Genomic DNA, 7,464 nt, shown 5'->3' with positions numbered 1-7,464 from the left:
TATCTCTAATTTCTCCCCAAGCAAACTCCTCGAAGTTCCTTTGAATCTCTTCCTTTCTTTACAACACACAAAATTCCTCTTTGAAGCGGCAATGAGGAAGAAATCTCTCACTTTCCCTCCACTCTTACAATCTCTCGAAGAATTCCTCATAATTAGGCTCTCTACTAAACTCTCTATACTCTAATGGAACCTCTCTAACCTCCAGGATTGCTCCATTTTTGGCCAAAATCTCCTTTTAAAGTTGTGGATGAGTTTTCCCAAGAGTTGCCTAAGCACCCCTTCAAAATTCATCCTCATCCAATGCATTGTTGGACATAACCGCTGATCTCGCCGTCAGCGGCCTCGAGGGCGCCATCGGAGCCCTAGTTCAAATCTTCATATTTTGGTCCTTTTCGCTCCAAATTCGCTCTTTTTTGCATTTTTTTGCTTCAATGACCCTAATTCATCCTTCCTGCAATAAAACATCAAAAATATCTTTCTTTAAAGTGCAATATCATCAAAAACAGTGTAAAATATGTATGAAAATCTCAACATATTTTCCTTTGGTCACTTTACCCTCAGGACCATAAGCCTCCGCCCTACTCCCACCATTACTCTCGAGACCGTAGACCTTCGTTCTTCTCCTTCTGGACTGTAGGCCTCCACCCTACTCTCACCTTTACACTCGGGACCGTAGACCTCTGTTCTACTCTCTCAGAACCGTAGGCCTCCGCCCTACTCCTACCTTTACTCTCGAGACCGTAGACCTTCGTTCTACTTCCTCGGGACCGTAGGCCTCCGCCCTACTCCCTTCTCAGCGCTAAATAAAAAACAAATCAAATTCTGACACAAATCTAAAATCAACACTCGAAGCTTGATAGTCTGAAGTCCACCTTCTAATCCCCAGCAGAAATAACCGTCACTCAATTATACGCTTTGTTCTAAGTATGTTGGCTTAGACGTTTGTGTTGGTTTTGTTGATCTTTTCGGTCAACACCGATACGTGCGGTGTGCTCATCCAGCACACCACATATATTGGGGTTCCATTTGTTGACCTCATTTTTAGTGAGGTCTAGTCTTCCTCTTAGGATTTAAAATCTAGCCTTAGGGTTCTCCCTTTGACTATCTTAGAGCCTTAGAAATGGAACCCGTACTTTCTTAGGTTATTGGTGATCTTATGCCCAATATAGTGATCAACTTTTACAACTATACTTTTTAAATTTGATTAAACAAATTGATAAGAACATATACAATATTTATAAAAAATATTTTCATTGCAAAGTTAAAAATAGCTTTTCTTTTGTATGCCTGAAATGCATGTGCATGCTAAAATTTAAATTTTAAATATGTTACAACTTAGTTGTCCACCTGTTGATTACCAACACTGGGCTAATGAGTACCCTCCTAAGTTAGGTTCAGTAGGACATCCTTCTAGTGGAGTGGTGGGTTTTATACATCCGGGTGACCGAGTAGCCTTCGACAACTCTCAAGTACAAATATATATATTTGAGCTTAGCCCCCACCCGAGTGCTTGCGGTCCCTTTTTTCAGGATTCTCGTATGTTTTATAAAAATTTTTGGACAAAACACTCGTGGTCTTTTCTTTCGAGATCTTCCCGAAGTTTTGATAATTTTCTTGGAATTATCGTTTGTCGATTTTCCCCGAGTTTTTCGTCGTGAGTCATTTGCTGGTTTTCTCGAGTTTTCTTTTGTCATGGGTCATTTGTCGATTTTCTTAAGTTTTCCTTCATCGTGATTCATTTGTCGCTATCTCTTGGGTTTCTTAGGTGGTATTTCTTTTGTTGATACAATGCACGCTAGTTCATTTTCTTGAATTTTAATACTACACTTATACTTGCTATTGTCTCTTTTGCACACTATACATTAGAATAGGAGGACAGTAGTCAGTTTTCTAGGTGGTACCCGACAGTAGGCCGTTGACTCAACTATTGCATGTACACTTAAAAAACTAAATATCAAACTCGAGGGTGCTACGAGGAAGAGCTTGGAGCTAGCATTGTGGGTAGCACAACCATCTTCAACAGCAAAATATGTCTACATCAGCAAAACTCATCAGCAAAACCTTTCCTTAGAATTAAACAACAAGCCATAGGATTTTGAGGTAGTCTGCTTAGCGCAACATAAATACTCATTTTATCTTTTAGGCGTTTGCACAGTCATTTTGTGCAATTTAAGCCCTAACTCGTTCTAGGTTTCGAGATTGTCGTCCGATATAACGTAAACCCTCATATCTTCTGGGCGACTTGTGTGACCGTGTCACGCAAGTATAAGCCCTAAATAATAAAACTGACAGGATGAAACGTCAAATAACATTTTGTCAAAATTGAAACTAAATAATATAATAGTTTGGGAAGCCACCCTCAAGATCCGTGACATCCCTTAGTTTTTCTTTCTTTGAATTCCATAATATATGTTCCAAATTTGAGCCTTTTCCATTTGACACTCCTTGGTCTGATCTCGTTGAAAAGTCCTATCCTTTTGAACTCTTTGAAGATAATATTCTCTAATTTTTATCGAGAGTTTTCTTAGGTGACTCCGGTCATTTAAGATGTAATTAACTATAAGGGCTTACCCATATAGGAAACTTTTAGAACCCAACTTAAAATAAACCTTATCTAATTTTTCATATTAGATAGGGGAACTTGTCGGTCAACATGAAGGTTTGTGGACTAAAATGGATGTCATAAACTTTTTAGTTTATCTAATCAAGCTTCACTAGTAAGTAATATGTCTATTCCTCGGGATAGATGTATCACTTACGGTGTTGCGCTTGTTTATTTAAACTATTGTATGTATAAGATCGGTTCAGTCTCCTATTTTCAAAGTTAAACAATTACTTTTCAAAAACTATATATATTAATTAAATCAAATATCTCTTTCCTAATTGGTGACTGATAATCAACACCAAAATGTCCTACAAAATCAGAATTATGAAATTTTTGGATAATCTCATAAGTTTCTTCTAACAGTACACATCTTCGAATAATCATATCATTTCCTTGTTTATATAAAAACGAGTCATCCCAAAAATAAGTCTTAGCTTCAGAAATAAATTTCCTCTTCTGTTGGTATGTCATTTCATAGGGTATAATATCACTAACAATAAAGTTCACAATGTCAGCATACCATAGAACATGCCACTCATTAATAGTGAACAATTTTTCATCTGGAAAATGTTCATTAATTTCATTTTCAAATCAGAGTGGTTTTTCTAATTCAAGCATGGACAAATGATCAGCAATTTGATTTTCAATCCCCTTCTGATCTACTATTACAAAATCAAATTCTTGTAGAAGAAGAATCAATCTTATAAGTCTAGGTTTAGCATCCTTCTTTTTCATTAAATACTTAATATCAGAATGATCTGTATGCACTACACAATGAATTCCAATTAAATATGATCTAAATTTATCAAAAGCATATACTATTGCTAATAACTCTTTTTCAGTTGTTTTATAATTAATTTGAGTTTCATTAAGAGTTTTACTAGCATAGTAAATAACTTTAAAAATTTTATCATATCTTTATCCTAAAACAGCTCCAATAGCATAATCACTGGCATCACACATTAATTCAAAAGAGTTTTCTCAGTTTGGTGAAACTATAATTGGTGTAGTGATTAGTTTTTCTTTTAATAACTTAAAAGCTTTTAGACATTCCTCATCAAAATTAAAATTTGCGTTATTCTCCAGTAAATGACATAAAGGCTTAGCAATCTTTGAAAAGTCTTTAATATATCCCTTGTAAAATCCAACATGTCCCAAAAAACTCCTGATTTCCTTTACATTTGTTAGATAGCGTAAATTAGTGATTACTTGAAATTTAGTAGAATCTACTTCCATATCTTTTCTGATATTTGATGTCCTAATACAATTCTTTCTGCTAATAAATAGGCATTTTTTCCAGTTAAGGACTAAATTTTTTTTCTTCACAGTGCTTAAGAACTTTGGATAAATGTTCTAAACATGAGTCAAATGAAGTTTTAAACACTAAAAAGTCATCCATGAATACTTCAATCCCTTTTTCAATCAAATCACAAAAAATTGCCATCAAATATCTTTGAAAAGTAGTAGGGGCATTACATAAACCAAAGGGCATTCTTCTAAAAGCAAAAGTACAATAAAGACTGGTAAATATTGTTTTCTCTTAATCCTCAGGAGATATTTGAATTTGTTGATAACCAGTATATCTATCCAGAAAATAAAAGTATTTATGCCAAGCTAGTCTATCCAGCATTTGATCTAGAAAGAGTAATGGAAAATGATCTTTCTTAGTGGAAGGATTTAATATTCTATAATCAATGCATATTTGCCACCCTATAACTTGTCTAGTAAGAATTAACTCATTATGTTCATTTACAGTTACAGTTACTACTCCTTTCTTAGGAACACAATGAATTGGACTAACCCATGTACTATCTAAAATAGGGTAGATAATTCCAGCATCTAACCACTTTAAAATTTCTTTTTTTTACAACTTCTTTCATAACAGGATTTAATCTCCTCTGTGGATTAGCCCTGGGTTTTCAGTTCTCTTCCATATGAATTCTATGCATACAAATTGAAATACTGATTCCATTAATATTAGTAATTGTCCATCCAAAAGCTTTCTTGAAAATTTTCAGAATTTTCATCAACCTTTCTTCTTCTTCCATTATTAATTTTGAGGAAATTATAACTGTTAAAGTAGAGGAAACTCCTAAAAAGGCATATTTTAAATGATTAGGAAGTAACTTCAACTCTAGTTCTAGAGGTTTTTCAATAGATGGACAAAATGATTTATCTTTGTCTATCGTGCCTAAAACTTCAAAACTTTCTTGAACATAGTTTGAATTTTCCTTAAGAAGATATTCACATTGATTAAATTCCTATCTTAGTTGTGTTTCAAATCCAATACTTTAGATTTTTCTTCATAAGTAGTTCTAAAATGGCATTCACATAGATATCTTATAAATCCATCCTATAAGCATTCATTTTCTTTACCTTTTGTAGGGTATTTCATTGATTTTGAAATGTTAAAAGTAACAGTTTGATCATTGACGCTTTTCTGCACATCTATCATTGCTCTTCTTGTGGCTAGGAAAGGTCTCCCCAAAATGATAGATATCTTTTTATCTTCCTTCATATCTAGCACAATGAAATCAACAAGAAAGATAAAATGATCCACTTTCACTAGGACATCTTATATAACTCCTTTAGGGTATGTTATCGAACGAACTACTAACTGCAGAATTACACTAGTAGGGGTTATTTCTCCTAATCCCAATATTTTAAATATTGATAATGACATCAAGTTAATGCTTGCACCTAAATCACATAAAACTTTCCCATAAAATCTGTCTCCTATTGCACATGAAATTATAAAGCTACCAGGATTTTTAAGCTTTTCAGGAAGCTTCTTCTAAATTATCGCACTCACTCCTCACTAAGTGCAACAGTCTCATCATCTTCAAACTTCATTCTCCTGTTGAGAATATCCTTCATAAACTTTACATAGCTCGGCATTTGTTCTAAGGCTTCAACAAATGGAATATTAATTGTAAGCTTCTTAAATATTTCCAAAGTTTTGAAAATTATTTATTCAACTTCTGCTGACGAAGTCTCTGAGGAAATGGAGATGGTGGTTTTTCCAAATGAATTTTTAGTGGAGAAACCTTTTGTCTTTAGGATTGATCCTTACATTACTAGGAAGTGTTCCCTGAGGCTTATTGCTAAGTGCGTTAGCAATTTCTCTCAGTTGATTATCCATATTTCTAATAGCAGCACTTTGACTTTGTAAATGATTACCCATTTGTAGCACCACTTCTTCTATAAACAACTTCTTCTCCCTAAATTTTGTATTATTATTGAAACCTAGAGGATAAGTAGCTCTATAATTATTATTCCCTTGGTTGTTCCAGTTTCCCAATGGGTTTACTTGGTTGTTCCCCTATTACTAATTATTACCACCCGAATTGTTATTCCAGTTAAAGTTGGGATGATTCTTCCAACCGAGGTTATAATAATTTGAACATGTGTTATTTTGCTTATTATTTATGGCATTCAAAGTTTCTGTTGAAAAAATTCATTCCAAATGGGTCTAACTTCCTTAAAATTGAAGCAACTTGATTTGATATGCCTAAACATGAATATTGGCTATTTTCTTAGGATTTTACCCTCTCAGAAGGCCATTAAAAATTATTGGTAGCCATTTCTTCAATTAAAACATGAGCGTCATGAAATGATTTTGGCATCAATGAACCACTAGCAGCGGCATCGATAATTGATCTAAGAGATCCAACTAATCCATTATAAAAAGTTTGAATTATTAACCAATATGGTATAACATGGTGTGAACACTTTCTTAAGAGTTCTTTAAATCTTTCCCATGCTTCATAAATAGATTCCCCTTCAAACTGATTAAAAGATGTAATATCATTTCTAAGCTTTGCACCTTTTGGTGGTGAAAAATATTTAGTAAGGAATTTTTGTGCTAAATCACCCCAAATTTTGATAGATCCAGGTGCTAACAAATTTAACCACATCTTAGTTTTATCCTTCAGTGAGAAAGGAAATAACCTAAGTCTTATGACATCATCTGATATACCGTCATATTTAAATGTAGCGCATAATCAAAATTGGCATGATGTAAATTTGGATCTTCAATTTGTGATTCCCCAAACTAATTATTTGATACTATTTGGATAATAGCAGGTTTAAGCACAAATGAATTAGCCACTACAGTAGGTTTTTGAATACTACAATGAAGTTCATCTATAGTAGAGTTTGGCATAATCTCTTAAACGTCTAAACTCTTGATGAATTTTAGTATTTTGATTATTTTAGTCTGCCATTTCTTTTAAAATGTGAAAGTTCAGAAAATAAAATAAAACACACAAAATAATTTTTCAAAATTTATAATTTTTTTTGGTTTTTTTTTTATTTTTTTAATAGTTTTTTCTAATTCAAAATCGTAGGGCACTAGTCCTTCAGAACCTGAATTACGCATATATTAACATATAATAAAATAAATTAAAACAAAATAAAATAAGATAAGATAACTTAAAGTTTAAATAAGACTTTTTAAAAATAGAAAATTGCTTTTAAAATCAATTTCTCCCCGGCAACGGTGCTAAAAACTTGATCCCTAGACACTGCTAATATGCACAGTACAACAATAATTCATATTATATTTCACTTATATTTTCTTACTTTGCAACGAAACCAAAAATTTGATCTTGAAAAAATAAGAATTTAACTTTTAATTTATATATATTGGGATACTACGGAAGTATACGTATGGTTATCAAGTAATATAGGACTTTTTAATTAAGACCTGAATATCGAACTCATAGGGAGAATACACAATATGCACTATTCAACAACAAACTTTCTATTTTTAATAAAAATATATTTATCTAAACTAAAGATAATTTTTGCAGTAATGAAAATTTAATTATTTTTGGTATTTTCAATATTTTGATAGA

This window comes from Phalaenopsis equestris, unplaced genomic scaffold (genome assembly GCF_001263595.1).
Source record: "Phalaenopsis equestris unplaced genomic scaffold, ASM126359v1 Scaffold233872, whole genome shotgun sequence".
NCBI classification, from domain to species: Eukaryota; Viridiplantae; Streptophyta; class Magnoliopsida; order Asparagales; family Orchidaceae; genus Phalaenopsis; species Phalaenopsis equestris.
Note: the sequence above shows the minus strand (reverse complement) of the source record.